The 20,001-nt window shown below is 42.6% G+C and overlaps 1 long non-coding RNA gene across 1 annotated transcript; it reads right to left on the bottom strand.

Annotated features, from left to right (window-relative positions):
* Window positions 1-6,912: 6,912 nt before the first annotated feature.
* Window positions 6,913-17,081, bottom strand: LOC139069922 (uncharacterized). The gene is made up of 3 exons (XR_011520593.1): window positions 16,506-17,081; window positions 14,690-15,019; window positions 6,913-8,050 (listed from the first exon to the last, which is right to left on the bottom strand). It is a non-coding gene; the product is annotated as an uncharacterized lncRNA (long non-coding RNA).
* Between the last annotated feature and the right edge of the window lie 2,920 nt (window positions 17,082-20,001).

The following is a 20,001-nucleotide window of genomic DNA, read 5'->3' as shown; positions in this document are numbered from 1 at the left end:
GCCTTGTGTATTTATACCACCTGTTTTGCTCCTGTCCTTTGTCAGATCATTGTTGTTTGTTGTCACCGTTGTGTTTGTTCCTGCCGTTCCCGTTCAGTAATTAAATTCGTTTTTACGTTCTCCGTGCCTGCTCTTCTGCCTCCGGAACCCACCACCACACATGGTCCTCCATCTCCAGCCACACATCGTGACAGAATGATCTGACCAACCTGGACCTGTGGTGAGCTACCATCTGTTTTTTGGAGGATTATTTTTTCTTTTTCTCTTTTTCAGCGGAGGGAGATTCCGGCCTGGAGTTGTGTATCTCAGCGCATCCTACCTGTTCTCGGGGTGGTCGAGCCCTCTGGGTGATTCTGGCGCATCCTAGCTGTTTCGGGGTGGTCGGAATCATTTCTCCTCTCCTGCTGTTTTGCCCCGTCCTGTTTTTTCCCTCAGAAGCTGCGGATCCTGGAGTTTTGGTGAGACAAACACCCCTGCGCACGCCAGCGTTCTTCGGAGTGGTCTTCCTGCTCCTTTCCTGCTTCCCTTCACCCGAGCCTCCGCCGATGACCCAGCAAATCGGGAAGTGCACCTGCTCCGACCAGATGTCGAGTACCTGCCGCCGAGCTGGGCTTCCTCACGTCGCTCCTGCAGTCCCACCCACTTCCTGGTCCACGCCTGCGGGGCCTACGCCTGCAGGTCCTTCTGGCTGCAGTTTTTTCAGCATCCTGCTACTGCAGCCCAAACCAGAGCTCATGAACTCACAAGGACCAGAGTTGTGCCGCCTAATTCAGAGGCCCCTGCTCTGCCATCCAGGACTGAACTCAAAGAGCCCGCAGAAGCCAGAGTTGTGCCGCCTATATCAGAGGCCCCTTCTCTGCCGACCCAGTGCTCGTTTCCAGTATCCGAGTGTCCGAGTTCCTGAGTCTACGTGTCCCGAGTCAAGTGTTCCTGTGCCCCGTGTTCCAGTCAGCCCCGAGTCAAGTGTTCCTGTGCCCCGTGTTCCAGTCAGCCCCGAGTCAAGTGTTCCTGTGCCCCGTGTTCCAGTCAGCCCCGAGTCAAGTGTTCCTGTGCCCCGTGTTCCAGTCAGTCCCAAGTCAAGTGTTCCTGTGTCCCGATTCCACGTGTCCCAGTTCCCCGAGTCCAAGTGTCCCGAGTCCGAGTGTATTCGAGTCCCCAGTCAAGTCTTCGAGTCCCCAGTCAAGTCTTCGAGTCCCCAGTCAAGTCTTCGAGTCCCGAGTGTTGTGTGGCCTTGTGGGTGTCTGGTATCCGCCCCTTGAGGGGGGGGGGGGGGGGGGTACTGTCACGATCTGCCCCTTCCCTCTTGACTGTGTCTCTCTCCTGCCCCGATTAGTCCAGATTGTTTTCACCTGTCCCTCGTTAACCTGCCCATGTGTTCCCAATCAGCCTTGTGTATTTATACCACATGTTTTGCTCCTGTCCTTGGTCAGATCATTGTTGTTTGTTGTCACCGTTGTATTCATTGTTGTTTGTTGTCACCGTTGTATTTGTTCCTGCCGTTCCCATTCAGTAATTAAATTCGTTTTTACGTTCTCCGTGCCTGCTCTTCTGCCTCCGGAACCCACCACCACACATCGTCCACCATCTCCAGCCACACATCGCGACAGATGTTTTGATGATTGTCCAACAATTTTAAATGTGAACCGGATGTTTGCCACTACAGCTTGAACTCATTTCCATTTCTCCAAACTGAAGATGTCCAAAAAGCTATCTACAAAAGTAAGAAGTCAAACATGCAAACCCTTTTTATGATGCACCAACTCAAAAACCCTGAGATGATGCTGTGAGCTACGTGTGCTAACCATGACAATGTTTTTATCGCTTGTCTTATTACACTGAAAAATGAAATATCAGAGGTCAAATTGATCTTTTTTGATATGAATGTTTTGGCTGCACATTGTAACACACTCTCTCTCTTTACTGCTAACACTTGTGATGTAAGTTGACTTTTTTTTGTTTATTCCTGTGATCCGGACTCATTCAAAGTCACGTTAAATTAAGGCAGGGCTGTCTCACAGACATCCAGTGTGACAGAGATGTCCCAAGCTGCAGGAAGCAGCAGTTACATTTCCAACACCGCCAACCCCCAGCCAATCCAGCCCCCGCACTTCCCACATCTCCCATCAATATTTCATTAGGTAACCTTAGAAGCAAAGTGTAAGTCAACACAAACGTGCACGAGCGCGCATGCACACATACGCAGGCTGTAATTCTCTGTTGCACACACAAACACACACTATCCGTCCCTGCAACCATACAGGTTTGCTGAATTTCCGTCTAGCCAGACCCCCCCCCCCCCCCACACACACACACACACACACACACACAGCTCCTCTTCCACCTCATTCTTGTGGAAGATTTAGCTTCTTTTCATTCATCCTCATTCAGGATGACAAAAATCAATCATTTCATTCTCTCTGGATGGCTACCCATTTAGAATGGGGACAGCAACTGAAATGAAATACACATTTCCCTTAGCTGATCCCTCACTGTGATAGATTTGTGGAGCTACAAATGGGCAGAGGTAAGATTTCTGAAGTAAAAATGAAAGTGTTTGTACTATGTCTTCTAATCACCCTCATTGCACGGACACCAGAGTGTTGATAATGTTCTTATCTCAAAGCAAAGGCATGGTGAGTTGTCAACTGTGGTAAGCCAACCGTGTCATATAGAAAGAGGCTATGAGTCACTCCTGCAAAGAGCATTTAACACCTTGTCAAAGGCCTACTGAGTCTTAGGGGGAAACATGTGGCTCATAAAATATGATCTATTTGTATAGAAATTCAGCTTTATTAGGCTTCCAAGGAAGAGGAGCTTAACCTCCGGAAGTATGCTACAGCTGTTAGGAACAGCCAAATGGGAACCACAGAATTAGTGAAATACAATTTACTGGAAAACTGGCTGAATTCACATCACCAGAACCCCCAGAAGCTTGTCATTTTGCTTTTGCTTGTATTTCTGTTTTGCAGCTTTTAGCCAAGAAAATCACCTCAATTACCTCTTTCTGTAATAAAAGTACATTTACATGGCATGAGTTATTCCTCTTGGTTGCAAATAAAATAGCTGTTGCTCTGGATTACAGGGTACTAGGAGCCTTTCTCCAGCCCACACCTGCCATTGACTCACACTCTGGCACACTCAGGACAGCAAGTCTGTGTTTGGAGGGTCAGAAGAAACCAGTGGACTAAGAAAAAGTTCCCACAAGCCTGATGTGAACATAAAACTTTACCTTCCTCCTGTAGCGCGACAGTGTTTCATCATACCACCGTATTAAACATAAGGGTTTAAAAGTTAGATATTAATGCCCCGCTGTCAAAGGTACCAATACAACAGGTGGGGTGGGGGTGGGGGGTGGGGGGCATCAACTCTTCATTTATTGGCTTGGGAAGATGTTACTCAAACGTTTGAAGCCAACATTCAGATGCTAACAAAGGAGATCAGCATCAGAGGGATATTTTGATGGCGTTCTCTGGTCTATCATGTTAGATTGTGAACACAAGACTTCTGGTGGACCAACAATTTATTTGGACTTCTGGGAAGTAACTTTTGTTGGAGATGGCTGTATTTGGTCAGTGAGAAAAACGGTCTAACTCACTGTTCAAAGCCATATGAGGGTTTGAACGGTGAGTTAGACAACTATTTTTTGAAGTGGTTTGATAAAACCGTTTGCTGTGTCTACAGTTCTGCTTGAATCCGTGCTTGCCAAATGTCATTGGAATCACGAGAACTCTAGCATTCAAATGGTGTGTATTATGTTTTTGTACACAGACAAGTGTTGCAAAAAGATGCTGATTTGAAATGGAAGTTTGCAAGGCCACTTTCTAGTGACTATTGAGAGGCATAAAAATATCACTCATAAAAATGGTTGGCAAAGAGTTTGGCTAATCAGCGATGGTCGAATAACTTGTCCCATCGCCCAACCCTACAGTGTATGATAGTTCACGTTAGTAAACACATTCATCTGTTCCACATTCAGTGTCAATGGGGGTTATTCTTCACCTTCCCTTGGCCCCTCAGTCAAAGATCATGCACACCTTTTTTTCATCAGTACTCAGCTCACCTGTCCCTGTTTTGTCATTACCTCCCACAGTTCTTCCCTCACTACTGCTGTCAACCTATGTTTTTGTACTGATTATGCTTGTATTTGTTTGTGTTTTTGCCATTGAAGTATTCAGAAATTCACCTGACTGCAACAGGATCTTACTAGAATCCACACAGGGTGACATAAGTGAACACTTTATACATTACTTCCTGTCCAGCGGCCGTATGCTTATCGCTAATGAGTTTGAAAAATGTCCTTTTGGAACTGCTGCTAACGGTTCACTCATCACAACATTTTTTGCAACAGGGCTATAATTCAATTAGAATAAAAAATAAAGACAAAAAGGATCTTTCCCTTGGAACATTCAGAAAAATGAAAAAATAAGCTTGAGATGCATTACTGCAAATAATGTATAAATGCACAATAGCTATCAGCAAACAATTTTCAGGTAACAACATAGCGATTTTATTTTTCTTTCTTTATGTATTCATGGATTCCTGATCTTCTGAAGCAGGAATTTGTAAAAAGCCTGTATTCAATAGAAACGGCTATTGTTAAAATGCTTGTTGTACTGTGATGTATTTTTGTAGTGGAAATATTTTATCTTACTTATGCCTGTAATTTATTGAAAAATGCAAGAACGCCTGCACATAGCATGCTCTCTTCTTTTCTGCTTTTCTATAATAATCATTTTTCAAAGTGAACGGGACACTAAATTCCACCTGTATGAGAAAACTGAATGACAAAAGGTAGCCGAAAATTGGCTCAGGCTCACACCTGCTTGGAATGATTAAACTGTAGTGACTCTTTTTTTCCTCTTCCAACAAATGACTGCAGTAGCTGACAAAGGGTGTTGATACAGGGGGCAAATTAAGCCTTGAACAGGCAAGATAATGTGCCTGTGATCAATTAACACAGACACAAGGTGTACTGGTTTCACTTTGAAAATTTCTGGGCCAGCCAACGGGCCTCTTTGTACCTTTCAGTTGAACAGCACTAATCATTTCCGCGGCTTGCTTCTTCTAAAGGCAGGCTTCCACCTCAGTATATGGATTTTGCCTGGGGAGGGTCCCCAGGCAACAAACTGATTAGTTAAGAACACTCATAGCAGTCATACTCTTACTCTGGAACAACGACTTTAAACATTTTCACATTTTTGTTCTAAATGTCAGACTTCATGATTCTAAGTTTGGGCAGCATGGTGTTTCAGCACCTATCTTCAAGGTCAGCTGGGCCTTTTATGTGAATCTGGCGTGCTCCCTTCAGGGGTTTTCCTCTGGGCACTCTTACCAATGCCGATATATGACATGATATGTGTATATAATGTGATACATAACAAGTGCATGGTATGTAAAAGTTGTGTCATTGAAAGAGCACAAAGCGATACTAACAATTAATTTTATTGAATTATAATGCCAATGTTGGCCAATTATAGGCTGTTAATATCGAACACCTCTAATGATAGTTTTAGGACGATCATAATAATGCATGTTTTCCAAATGTGTCATAGTGAACTTTGTGATGGACTAATGTCTTTTTAGTATCAAACTTCTCATGCATGGAAGGCTGGGATAGGTACCAGCCTCCACGTAAGTCAAGTCACAGAATTAAGTAAACACAAGAGTGAACAAATGGGTCTAGTGTCAAAGTAACAACAGAGATAAAAAATTAACTCTGTAACTTTAAAGTGTTTGTTCTACTTTATAACATAATAAAAAAATATGTTATTGCATGAAAGCAAAAAATAAAATAAAATAAATGAAGTGAAACAATTGTTTTATTGAATAGCTGGTCCAGTGAATCTATGGATCAACCATGTTTTTCCCATTTAGTAAACACCCTTTAACACTGGATGAGCTCTGATACACCTTTCATGACCTACATTGTTTTGGTGGGACAGTTTTGAAAACTCTCCATCTGTGAGAAGGCAATCATGACACTGCTAGATGTTCATTTTTTGTAACTATGCTACCATTTCCCATGTCCTAAAGATGAATTAATGTGCCCCTGTTGCATTAAGAATTTTTCCCAAGACCACATTTGGTCAATTGCATCATTCCACAGGCCCAGGTGCTAGCTAGAAGATTATGCGACACTAGCTGGTAACCTGACAAACTTGTAGCCTAGCCATGAGGCCAACTGAGCTGGTCTGGCTTCATACGTAAACCATACAGGTGATTGCAGTGCTTCACTGCTACCTTGATAAGAAACGGCAACAACATTGCAGCAAATGACGTGTGCAAACTCAAAGTAAGTGTTGAGCTATAGTGCACCATCACTCCTAAAGGGGAACTCACTGTGCTTTCTCATACAATCCTGGAGACTTTGACAACTCCCTGCAAAGACAATAAATGTCCTGGCCACTTTTTTTTTTTTTTTTACTTCTTATTATGAATTTCATCCTAAAGGCTTCCAGTTTTCCCCACACATCAGTCCCAGCCAACATACATATATTGTAAATGGGCATGATACATACGGGCAAACCTCATGGGTGCCAACAGGGATTGCCTGCAGTTTCCTTGGTGGCCCCACAGGGATTTTCCACATAGATTTTAACAAGCTATGTGTGAGTCATCCATCTGGGTCCCTCTACAAACCCATGTAGGGCCCATTCAAATCTATGTAGGCAAAAATCTAAGTGAGCAAACCTCTGCAGGACCATTTTGGAAACCATAGACAAGCCCTGCTGGCACCTATATGGTTTGCCCATATGTATCCATATGGGGCCCACCTATGCATGCTGGTAGCATAGAATCAAAGTTATTTTGGTAATATTTTCTTTAAAAGATTAAGAGAAAATAAACATGCAAAATCACAAAGTGTAGCTTCATAGCATATTTTTAAAGTAGTATTTTATTAATGAACCTATTATGGTCTGAAGTTCATTAGGACATGATCTCCACAGGGTCAAACATTTAACAAGACTTTGAATTGGGCATTGGCATTACACACAGCAGTTACTGTCAGCTTACTGTCACTGTGTTTTCTTATGCACCAAGTATGCAAGTATTAATCTTGTTTAAGACAGAATGTGTTGGCATAACAGCCAGGCTTTGGTGGGAGGCAGATGATGATACATCTATGAAAGTGTGAAGCTGAAGTAATATGATGTAGCTTATAAAAGCTGGCTCCATGGCGAGGGAGTGCCCTAATCCCCCGCTCTAAAGCACCCTCTCCAGCTCTGAGAGGAGCTGATTCTGCTTTGCTTTGAATCCCCCTCCCTCCTGTCTCTCTTTGGTTTGTCTCGAAGAAGAGGACATATCAGCTGCTACTATTTTCTTTTAGATTAGCTGACTGATGGGCCTCTTCCAAGCGCATCATCCTCACCGTATGGATGGTGGCAGATACAGATCACACAGAGGTGTTGGGGCAGAAGATAGTTCTCATTAAACATTGTTGTCTGACAGTATGTTAAACTGGAGTCATTTATGTTAAAATAAACCTTATAAACTGAAGATTAGCATTTTTTTAAATATACCTTAGAAAAGCTTGATTGAATGTGGAAAAGGGTTGTAGGCTTTTTCCGGTATACCAAAAAATCCATTGCACTATGTAACCTTGGCTTTGAGATCAACAAAACATCTCAGTGCATGTCACATGTTCACACAATGTAAAATGCAGTGTTACTCTAACAGCCTTTTCTTAAGGGGAAAGTGAAAAAATACTCTTGGTTTTCCTTTGAATTTTTGTGTTCACTGCAAGCTAATAATAATACATGGAACCTATGGTCCTGGTTAAACGTATTACATGTCTGGGCTTGAATTCATGATGCCATGGATTATGGTCCAGCCACTGAAGAACCACAAACCACATCACCAGAGTTAACCCTAATACTGCCCCACGCCCACCTAGCAGCTCTTTTTGTTTCTTTTAGTATTTTCTAGCCCCTTGCTGAGTTACTATTAGGTTTTTGAGAAATTCACCACAGATGTCTCCCTGAAGATGGATGTCTCCATTCTGGACCATGGCTTGGAAGACGATAGTCAGGATGAAGAAGAAGGTGGTCAGCTGTGAAAACAGAGACTGGATCAGACGATCGTGTTCTGTCACTTGTATGAAATGCCAGATCCACAATAGAAAAAGTTAGAGAAGAAAAACTTTAGGGCCCAAAAAGGAATAAATTGCTTCTTTCCACTGTAGATTAAAAGGGAATAAATCAGGAGGATTACCAAGTCTCATTTTTTAAATTAATTTAGCACAGTTAAAAATAATTATACAGAAAACATCTGTTCTTTTCTCTACTTTGTACAACAAGCATATTTTCTGAATTGTGTAAATCAGCTGGTAACAACTCCAGTGATCTGGCCTGCACCTGCGCCTCTTCACCTATCCTGTTCTGGATCAGCGAATTATACGTTCACAAAGAAAGGAAGACTGGCAAATTCTAATCTAAAATCACTTCCGGCTGCATTAGTCACTTTTACTAAACACAGTAGCGTTCAGGTAATCTAATCTTAAACACTTTTGATAACTGTAGCATTTTCGTGCTCTGTGTGTAAACAGAAAACTGCGTTTGGTCAATGTTTGATGATCGGTAAGCTTGGTATCTCGAACTGAAATAAACTCAAATGGTTTGATTTATTAAATTCCTCGCGTCATATTTTACTGATTTGAGGCTTTGTTAAATGCATGCATTGCAGCCTGAACAATATTTATTGGTGCACAATGTGGCAATCTAGGTGCCATGGAGAAAACCCTCGTAAAAGGCAGGAATTATCCACGGTTGGGGATCAAATCCAGAATTGGTTAACGCTAATGCTGATGCTAGCTGGTAGCACGTTCAGTTCTGCTTCAAGTGGTGGAAAAAACACCTAAGAATGAATAAAATGTACAATATGAAGAGAAATCCCCACCATCCTATTTTTATAGATGGCCCTTCAAAGTCACCACCAGTGTCTCGTTGGTTCGCCATCACCGATTTGTTGGTCTAGATCTGGAAGTCCCGCAGGATCTTGGCTCGCTCGTTCACCAGGACTTCCAGTCCATACTGTTCACAAATGTTCCTGTGTGACAGCCATGGTTGTGGTGTGTGTGTGTGTGTGTGTGTGTGTGTGTGTGTGTGTGTGTGTGTGTGTGTGTGTGTGTGTGTGTGTGTGTGTGTGTGTGTGTGTGAGAGAGTGTATGTGCCTGTGTGTGTGTGTGTGTGTGTGTGTGTGTGTGTGTGTGTGTGTGTGTGTGTGTGTGTGTGTGTGTGTGTGTGTGTGTGTGAGTGTGTGTGCCTTTGTGTGTGTGTGTGTGTGTGTGTGTGTGTGTGTGTGTGTGTGTATACATATATACAGGTGCTGGCCAGTAAATTAGAATATCATCAAAAGGTTGAAAATATTTCAGTAATTCCATTCAAAACGTGAAACTTGTACATTATATTCATGCAATGCACACAGACCAATGTATTTCCAATGTTCATTACATTTAAATTTGATATTCATAAGTGACAACTAATGAAAACTCCAAATTTGGTATCTCAAAAAATTAGAATATTCTGAAAAGGCTGAATGTAGAAGACACCTGCTGCCACTCTAATCAGCTGATTTACTCAAAACACCTGCAAAGGCCTTTAAAAGGTCCCTCAGTCTTGTTTTGAAGGCACCACAATCATGGGGAAGACTTCTGACTTAACAGCTGTCCAAAAGACAATCATTGACACCTTGCACAAGGAGGGCAAGACACAAAAGGTGATTGCTAAAGAAGCTGGCTGTTCGCAGAGCTCTGTGTCCAAGCACATTAACAGACAGGCGAAGGGACGGAAAAAATGTGGTAGAAAAAAGTGTACAAGCTCTAGGGATAACCGCACCCTGCAGAGAATTGTGACGACAAACCCATTCAAAAATGTGGGGGAGATCCACAAAGAGTGGACTGCAGCTGGAGTCAGCGCTTCAAGAACCACCACGAGGAGACTCATGAAAGACATGGGATTCAGGTGTCGCATTCCGTGTGTCAAGCCACTCTTGAACAAGAAACAGCGCAAGAAGCGTCTCGCCTGGGCCAAGGACAAAAAGGACTGGACTGATGCTGAGTGGTCCAAAGTTATGTTTTCTGATGAAAGCAAGTTCTGCATTTCCTTTGGAAATCAAGGACCCAGAGTCTGGAGGAAGAGCGGAGAAGCACAGAATCCACGTTGCATGAGGTCCAGTGTAAAGTTTCCACCGTCAGTGATGGTGTGGGGTGCCATGTCATCTGCCGGTGTTGGCCCACTCTGTTTCCTGAGGTCCAGGGTCAATGCAGCCGTCTACCAGGAAGTTTTAGAGCACTTCATGCTTCCTGCTGCTGACCAACTTTATGGGGATGCAGACTTCACCTTTCAACAGGACTTGGCACCTGCACACAGTGCCAAAACCACCAGCACCTGGTTCAAGGACCATGGTATCCCTGTCCTTGATTGGCCAGCAAACTCGCCTGACCTTAACCCCATAGAAAATCTATGGGGTATTGTGAAGCGGAGGATGCAATACGCTAGACCCAACAATGCAGAGGAGCTGAAGACGACTATCAGAGCAACCTGGGCTCTCATAACACCTGAGCAGTGCCACAGACTGATCGAGTCCATGCCACGCCGCATTACTGCAGTTATTGAGGCAAAAGGAGCCCCGACTAAGTATTGAGTGCTATACATGCACATTCTTTTCATGTTCATTCTTTTCAGTTGGCCAACATTAGAGAAACAAACATTTTTTCATTGGCCTTTAGAATATTCTAATTTTCTGAGATACCAGATTTGATGTTTTCATTGGTTGTCACCTATAAATATCAAAATTAAACGTAATAAACATCGGAAATACATTGGTCTGTGTGCATTGCATGAATATAATGTACAAGTTTCACGTTTTGAATGGAATTACTGAAATATTTTCAACCTTTTGATGATATTCTAATTTACTGGCCAGCACCTGTATATCTACACACCCTATTGTGTATTTATGGATTTAAAAACAAGAATAATTATTTTTGTATACATTTTTATAGCCGTTTTAAACAGCGTTTGTGTGTGTGTGTGTGTGCCTTTGTGTGTGTGCGTGTGTGTGTGTGTGAGTGTATGTGCCTTTGTGTGTGTGTGTGTGTGTGTGTGTGTGTGTGTGTGTGTGTGTGTGTGTGTGTGTGTGTGTGTGAGAGAGAGTGTATGTGCCTTTGTGTGTGTGTGTGTGTGTGTGTGTGTGTGTGTGTGTGTGTGTGTGTGAGAGTGTGTGTGCCTTTGTGTGTGTGTGTGTGTGTGTGTGTGCCTTTGTGGGTGTGTGTGTGTGAGTGTGTGTGCCTTTGTGTGTGTGTGTGCGCGCGCGTGTGCGTGTGTGTGTGTGTGTGCCTGTGTGTGTGTGTGTGAGTGTGTGTGTGTCTGTGTGTGTTCCTGCTACTCTGTTGGGCATACTGTATGTGAATACACAGGTTCCTGGTGTGTGTGTGTGTGTGTGTGTGTGTGTGTGTGTGTGTGTGTGTGTGTGTGTGTGTGTGCGTGCGCGCGCGCGCGTGCGTGCGTGCGTGCGTGCATGTGTGTGTTACTGCTACACTGTCAGGTATACTGTATGTGGATACACAGGCTCCTGGTGTGTTTGTGTGTCTGTCTTGTGTACCCAGAAGTAGAGGTCAATCCCTTTGGGCTGTTTAACAGACATCAGTTGCCCTTTCTTCTCCAGGAAATGGATGCAGCTGATTACTATCAGAGGATTCATAAATTCTTTATGTGGAAGTTGAAGTTATGGAGGCTGATGAATTCAGTCTGTGAGATGGCTCATGCCAAACAGCCCCTCCACCCTGTCATCACCCACAACAGTTGAGATGAAAAGATGAAGGGGGAGCCTTGCCTTTTTGCCTTCGCTCCTATTCCTTCTCTTTTATTTCCTCTCTGTGTCAAACTTCTTCATACTGTTTTTACTTCTTATGATGAAAAGATTGTGACCATATAGAAGGACGCCCATGAGCAAATAGGTTGCCTTACCTTAAATTGCTAATGGAACATTTTACAAAAAAAAAAAAAAAAGAGGAAATGTAAGGGAGGCTCATTTCTGTCCAACGTTATAAATGTATCTTAAAATGAAAATTGCAAGCAGACAGTTGCCTGCCCGTCCCCGGAGGCTGCTATTTTTCTTTTACTGGATTCATTCTGCATTAACATTACGTCTTATCTACAAATTTGTGAACTTTTACCAAATGCAGTCTGTCCAACAGCTGACGTCCAACATCCTTTTCCACATCAATCACTGTTTTAGTTTCTCCTTTCAAAGCTGTCTGAGGCCTTGATGTTTTTTTTTTCTTCTTCTTTTGCAAATGGATATCCAGAGGCAGCTTGGTTTGCTGTCCTCTCTTTCTCCCCCTCAATTTCCAAACACTTTTTCCTTGGGATGTCTTGTGTGGGGTGCTCACTAACTAAGCCGGTCTGGCTACGCCCAGTGCAGAGGAGTTATCCATCGGTCGGGGCTGTTTACATAAATGAGGACAGTGTGACACCCCAGGGTGTTTCACAGTGGGTACCGTTCCTTCAAAAAAGTAAAATCTTTCTGTGTCGCTTGTTCCTCAAAGTCGCTTGCCTTGTAAATAGATTTTGATGGGTTTGCTTTCTTCCATGCCCTCATACTGAAAGTACAAATAATTCCATCTCTTAAGACCCACTTCCTACTTCAATGCAAGTGTGCACAGCTCCCTAGATAAAAAACAACAACTTAAAAATAGAGATATGATCAAAACAAGCGTGGGAAAACAAATGAGTCACATGAGCACCGAGCCTTAAACACTCCAACAACGACGTATGGATCCAGTATTGCTGATCGGATGACCTTTAACTAGAACCGTGGAGGAGGACCCTTTGATGCTAGCTTCCTGCTGTGTATAGGTTTGTGCAAATAAATAATCCGACCAGATCGTTCGTAGGACACTACTCAAGCATAGGTTTCATCTAAAATATAATAGACTGAGTAAAATAAATGAACTAAATAGAGTGCTAACAGATCCCAAGGAAAAATATGTTTTTTCTTTATTTTCTTCAGAACAGTAAACTCAAGCCATCGCTGCTACACTCTTTCTTTCAATGAATGTGTGTGGTCTCTACGGTCAACTGAGCCTTGTGTCGATCTCTGTGGTCAAAAAGCTCTGGCGCGTCTGCTTCAGGAAGTAGAAGTGAGCTGAAGGAGTGTGTGTGTGTGTGTGTGTGTGTGTGTGTGTGTGTGTGTGTGTGTGTGTGTGTGTGTGTTTGGCTAATTTCAGGATTTGAATGAAAGAAAACAATTTTTATTTAGCGCCTCTCAGGATAGAAATCACGAGGCGCTTCACAAAAACAAAACAACAAATAAAGTATAAAAATATTTCAAAATGATTAAAATATGTTTAAAAGGAGGAAAGAAATGTAAGGAAAGGGTGAAAAAAATGAATAGGAAAGAGGGAAATCAATGGATCCCGGGAAAGGCGGAATAAGAGCAGAATAAGGCGAAGGTGGAGACGAAGGTCACGCAAAAGCCTGAACAAGTGAGTCTTTAGCTGCTTTTTAAAGGAGACCACTGAGTCCACTGATCTCGGGCTTATGGGGAGAGAGCTCCAGAGCCTGGGGGCCACAGCAGCAGATGATCTTTGGTCGTTAGCCTGGTTCTGCACAACAAATAGGCTTTGGTCACTGGAATTCAGGGACCTGCTGGGGGTGTAGGGACTAAGAAGATCACCAATGAAAGATGGTGCTTGTCCATGTAAGGCCCTATAGACCAGAACCAGGATCTTGAAATGAACCCTGAAGTTGACTGGCAGCCAGTGAAGCTGGAGGAGAAGCGGGGTGATGTGGGTGTGTTTGGAGGACTTGGTCAGAAGCCGAGCACAGGCATTCTGAACCACCTGTAGACGGTTCAGGGAGGTTCTGCTCAGACACGTGAAAAGAGAGTTACAGTAGCCTAAGCGTGATTTGGATCTTACTCATTAATATTCATGATGTGCAGATATCTTGCATCTGTTTGGTGCACAGAAACTCTTCTACTGCCACTATTCGCTCTGCAACGTTTTTGTGTTACTTCCACAAATAACACAAGCACGAATGTAATCGGCCATGTTGTGGAGTAGCTAATGCTAATGGTTAGCACATGCTCTGCTCTTTCCTGGATGCTACAACCACACACAACTTTTAAGAAATCACCAATTATCTCAACTCTGTCAGTCACAGTTAGTAGAGTCTTCACTTAGACTGTTGATAGCTTTTGTCTAAACTTATTACAAACAAAGCACGATTGTAGGTGGCTCGCTCGAACATGACGTAGTAATTTCTGACTGGTTTGCCCCAACTTCACAGAGCATTATGTTGACAAAAAGCATTAAGAAGTAACGCAACCTTACTGAGCTTCATTTGGAGAAAAGAACTGAAGATGTGCTTGAGAAGGGGAACCAAAAAACTAAAACAGCAGCGTAAAAAACAGGAGCTAAAATTTTCTAATTAATAGAAAAAAAAACTGACAAACTTTGTTCAACATTTGTGGTTAATGTTTTGATTATTTTATAGATGCTAGTTTAATTACAAATGTTGGAAAATTAGTTTGCAAACATGGCAAAACAATCATAGTGCATACGAGAACGTTCTGATTCCGATTTTCAAGGTTTAGAACATTTTATCACGATCAGATGCTTTTCAATCTGTTCCAGTTCCACATTGAAATGGGTCAGTGCTATTTAAACATTTTTTACAACTGTTACCTTAATTACATGCCTGTAATTGGATGATGCAAAACTCGGTGAGTAGCCCCGGTTTCACACTGAAAGCATCAGCAGCACGAAACAGCAGCGGAACAGTTTAATCCAAAAATTCAAGGTGGTCCTTTTAACACCGAGAGGGTCTTGGCCGCGGCACAGCTTTCTCGTTGTGCTCTTCGCTGGACTTGCAAGATCACAAAATCCCTCGAGACTTCATAGGTCACAGTTTGTTCACGCAATCCTCCATTAAACCAAAAAGAAGGGACGTACGTTTGATATTGCGTGTAGATGTCACATATGATGTTGGTCCTCTCCAATGCCAGGATTAAAGCCCTGAAAAACACAGCAGAACTTATGGAACAATGCTGGGAGTAAATACGCCGTTGCTTAAGCTACATATGTATGAAATTTCATTACTGCAGTGCTTTTATCTTGAAAATGACCAGGGATTTTACACTGAAACCATGTGTGATTTCCTGTCTAGCCCTATATTAACTGCAGAAATTGACGTGTCCCAGAAACAACAAAATTAGAACCTGATCCAATTTTCAGCAGCCGTTCTGGGACCAGCCTGAAAATCGCCTCGTTGCTGCTGGTTTGAAACATTTCATGGACTATAATGGATTCTATCTGAAGTAGTGACGTTCTGCTGCTGATTCACGCCGCTGATGCTCCCAGTGTGACACCGGGGTTAAAGTTCACCAGGAGAAACTGTACAAACCTTGTCCACCATGAACCTTAAAATGACCATCTGGACTTTTCCTTCCAATTTTAGCTGTAAATGGCGCAAACTATGTTAAACAATTAAATCAAAAATGTTTCGATTTATGAATCAATTAAATTTTATCAACACAGCATTAGTGCTTACTGTCATGTTTTTGGTTTACGAAATGTTTGTTTTTCAAATAAAAACAATAGAAAAGGCATCTCAAATTTCTGAAAGAAATATCATTGTTTTTTTTTTTTGTTGTTGTTTTTTTTTTTAAATTAAATTACATGTTTAATCATCAAATTGTGTTCAGGCCCTAAATGGTAAATGGCCTGTATTTGATATAGCGCCTTCTAGAGTCCTGGAACCCGTCAAGGCGCTTTACAACACAATCAGTCATTCACCCATTCACACACTGGTGGGGATGAGCTACGATGTAGCCACAGCTGCCCTGGGGCGCACTGGCAGAGGCAAGGATGCCGAGCACTGGCGCCACCGGTCCCTTCGACCACCACCAGCAGGCAATGTGGGTTAAGTGTCTTGCCCAAGGACACAACAACAGCAACAGACTGAGCGGGGCTCGAACCAGCAACCTTCCGATTACGGGGCGAGCACTTAACTCCTGTGCCACCGTCGCCCAAAATCCAAAGTTTCGGGAAACAAAGACTTGCTCTGGTCATAAAATTATTAAAAGTAACTCCGGAGCTCCATTTCTGGTGCTACATGTCACGTTCAATGGTTAATCTGGGTCAAATAAATAATCTTTGTTTTTATCACAGACTCAAAAGGGTGATGATGTGGAAAAGAGTGTTTCTAAGGAAAAGGGGGAAAACAAGGTGTTGAAACGACAGTGTGGTGGCGGCCTTTTTGCACCCACAGCTCAGATGCCAAACAAGACCCGGCTTAATCTGGCCATGTGTGATGACTGTTGGAGGTCAGACAGGTTAAATGGTATTTGATTAAAATCAGTAGATGGTCAACCCCCGCTCTCTTTCCTTCACACTTCTAACACACACACACACACACACACACACACACACGTGCAGATACACAAACAAAGCCTTTTTTCTGTGCAGCATGTTAGGAATTAAAAAAGAAAAAAGAAAGAACCTTTATTCTGAACTCCTTTCTCCCTTGTTGTGGTCATGAAGGGGGTTTCTGGTTGGATGTGCGGTGTTGAACCGGGGCGATGGAGTCCACATGTATGTTTGGTTGGCAGAAAAAAAAAAAAGCTTGCCACTGTTTATCAAGCCACAGCAAATCCAATTAGCCTGTGGCCGGCCTTCCAACCCTATTAACCTGCTCAGCTGTGAGAGCACTCAACAGCTCCTGCCAATATCTCATTTCTCTCAGCCGTTGATAAGATCGGCTCAAGATATTCAGTGGGGTTCACTCCAGCTCCATCTCTGATGCTGCAGCTGCCACGGTGGCTTTAAAAGCCCCAGCCTCCATCCTCATCCGTCTCTCCGTCTCTTTTCTTTCATTTTCTTCGGCTTTCTGTCTTTCACCTCCACCATCTACCTGTCACCTGCCTTCCAATCGCCTCACTTTCTCAAATAAAATCAACTGCTCCTCTCCCACCATCCGACCCGCCACCTCTCTCTCACCCCCTTCTCCTTCTCAATCCTCCGTCATGTAGCTACACCAAGACAACAAAACAACTAGGACAGAAACTTCCAGGCCCACGGCTTGTTTCCTCCCAGACAGCGATCAGGGCGCATGCCCCGCTGTCTGACAGGAGGGGAAACTGATTTTCCTTATCATGGCCTGCCCACAAAGGGCCAGGCCAGACCCGCGTGATTAGCATTCCTTGGTGGAGATGTGTCAGCCCTATTTCTATCACAGAGACAGATTGAGGCTTTCACTCAGACTGGCGACTGAGTGACACATGGCCCTGACCGGGGGGACAACATTGTTATTTGAGTTAAGAAATCAATTTGTATCAAATGTACACTGTAATTTATTTGTTGCCTTTGAAGGGAACCTGGCTAAGATAAATGGGAATGGACTTTTTTTCCCCTTCTCTCTCCCCCCTTCTCCCTTACCTTGAGCCTGAACTGATAAAGTTCTTGTGAAGCCCATGATAGTTCTCGGCGTCAGAGTAAAAAGTGGCAAACACGTTTAAAGTTGCGCAGTGATCTTTAAATCTCAAAAAGAACACCTTGTCGGACATGATAGAACCTTTTTACCTCTTCCCTCCCGTCTGTCAGCTGGCTCTGCTGACATGCCTCTTTAGTATTTTTGCTGACATTTCGCTTTATCTCATACATCTACCCGGGAATGGAGAAGCGATATTTGTCCTTTTTAATAATTTTTTTCTCCACTTGATTCACAGCAAGCATCCAAGCTCTGAGATCAAGATGGTCTTTTTGAGTTCAAAAAGATTAATCTTTTTATTATATGTCATGTTTTGAAGCCTCTGAAACAATAATCGTACCCTGCAATGTGCACCAGTTACTCAAACTTTCCGTGTTTTTCCACTGTTTACTCTGCACGTGGAACATTTTAGAACAACATTTACCACAAAAATGAATCAATTCAAGCAGCTAAAGAGATCAAAAACCCAACAGAAAAATATTGTTATTTACACTGATTTCACAGATCTGCATTTGTATAAAAATAATGCATTAAAAATGTTGTTAAAACCTCCTATTTTTAGTTTTTACCAAGGGTGGAAATTTAACACGTTATTTACGATTAATTCATTAAAAAACGTGTAAAAAAAGTCATGCTGGAGCCCGAGCGCCCCCCCAATCGGGGGCCGGAAATGTTTGGCTTCACAATGTATGCCCTATATGTCGGTAAATATCAACAAGCTGTACCTCTAACAAAACTGCATAGCCTGGGCTGCAAGTCCATAGAAACCTTTTCACCTGCTCCAAACACAACTTATTCTACAATTAAATGAATCATGATGAATCGCTCTTCATGAAGAAAAGAAAGAAAATGTTGTGTAGTTGGCAGGAATCAGGAAGTAACTTTATCCATATGATCTTTATTACAGAGGATGGACAAGCGCACACTCAGCAATCATTTTTAACTCAGCAGAACTTCCCCTGAACTCTACGCTACACCTCTATTTAGATTAGCACTGCTCTGCTGCCATCTAGTGTTCAGTTCAGTACACAGCATTTATAACGTTAAATGTCCATTTAAACTTCATCAATAACACACATACTAATATTTACACATCCCAACAAATTCCACTACGGTTATCTTTATAACGAGACCAAAGTAATCAAATAGACCTTGTGATTACAGAAATATACTCATTAAAGTGTGGACATGTCATACGTGCCTCACTAACATTTTAAAACAAAAAAATGCTCGTTGGCAAATTGCCTTGATCAATTAAAACGTGATTAATCAAGATAAATTAACTCATTCACTGCCATTGATGACTAAAGTTGTCAATTTAGATCCAACCGTTCACTGCCAATGACGACTAAAGTCGTCATTTGCATATTTTTTTACTGTTTCTCAGCATCGGAACGAGCCCCCGCGCTGAGAGAACAAACATATCAGCCCTGAAGCCGATCTTCATCCGCATACGTCACACGTCACGTGATCAGTAAGCAGAACATCCATGTGTTAGGAGATCGTTTTGGGCCGTTCCTGTAAAAAAAAGTGAGGTGCGAACCGGAAAAGCGTCTGCCGATCACAATTCAACAACGGATTATGAAAGAACGGATAACGCTCGAAACACACAGATTCTTCCTGATGTAAGAGGTGAGCCTCCTCTTTGTTTTGATTGTTTGTGCGTCAACATCATCCCAGCGCGCAACGTTCTGTGATTCTTAAAAAAACAGTAAAAAGCGATCAGGAAACGGCTGGCAGTGAATGGGTTAATTACAAAGCCTCTAATTAATTAGATTAAGTTTTTCTTCTAGTCCCACCCTAGTTTGTACACAGCATTGCGGTGAAATGTTGAGAATCTTTTCATACACAGTGCAAATACTTCCAGATCACTTCTTAACCAAAGCAATTGAACAAATATGAGGGGAAATCTGGATACATTTAGTCTGCCTCTTCCCTGCTGGCTGAATCTGAGGAACAAATGTCTTCTGCATCGTTGAGTCTCGAGGACTTAACACTCAATTCATTGGGGACCTCTTGGAATGGAAAGCCTCTCAGCACTTCACAATTATTTTACAGATCAGCGCACGTTAACTCTTGCAGGTAATTTCAGCTATAGCCTAGATCTGTGAGCACAAACCAGTGAGGGACAGGCGAGGGGCTTTCGCCGCTTTTTTTTTTTTTTAGAGCAGAATTGGTGAGATAATTCAAATGTTTTAAATCAGTCTCTTGGATTGAATGGCTTAGTAGCATTTGCATTTTTTTATTTAAAAAAAATTCCTGATGATTTGGGTTACCTTAAGGTCTTGTCCTAATTACATTTTTGGTTAAAACATTATACGTTATGTTCTACTGAGGAAGAATGAGAAAAAGTGGACATTTTTAATAACTTGTTCTCACAAGCTTTTCTCAAAACCTGGTGTCCCCCTACCAAACAGATACCAGTCCGAGCTCCCAGGCTGACCCAGTATAGTTCTCTCATGGGGTTTTTCAGTAGGCTGCAAAACAGGACCTGCACTAAGGTTCAGTT

Source organism: Nothobranchius furzeri, chromosome 5, assembly GCF_043380555.1.
Source record: "Nothobranchius furzeri strain GRZ-AD chromosome 5, NfurGRZ-RIMD1, whole genome shotgun sequence".
NCBI classification, from domain to species: Eukaryota; Metazoa; Chordata; class Actinopteri; order Cyprinodontiformes; family Nothobranchiidae; genus Nothobranchius; species Nothobranchius furzeri.
The sequence above is the reverse complement of the archived record's forward strand: the minus strand, read 5'-3'. Positions and strand labels throughout refer to the sequence as shown.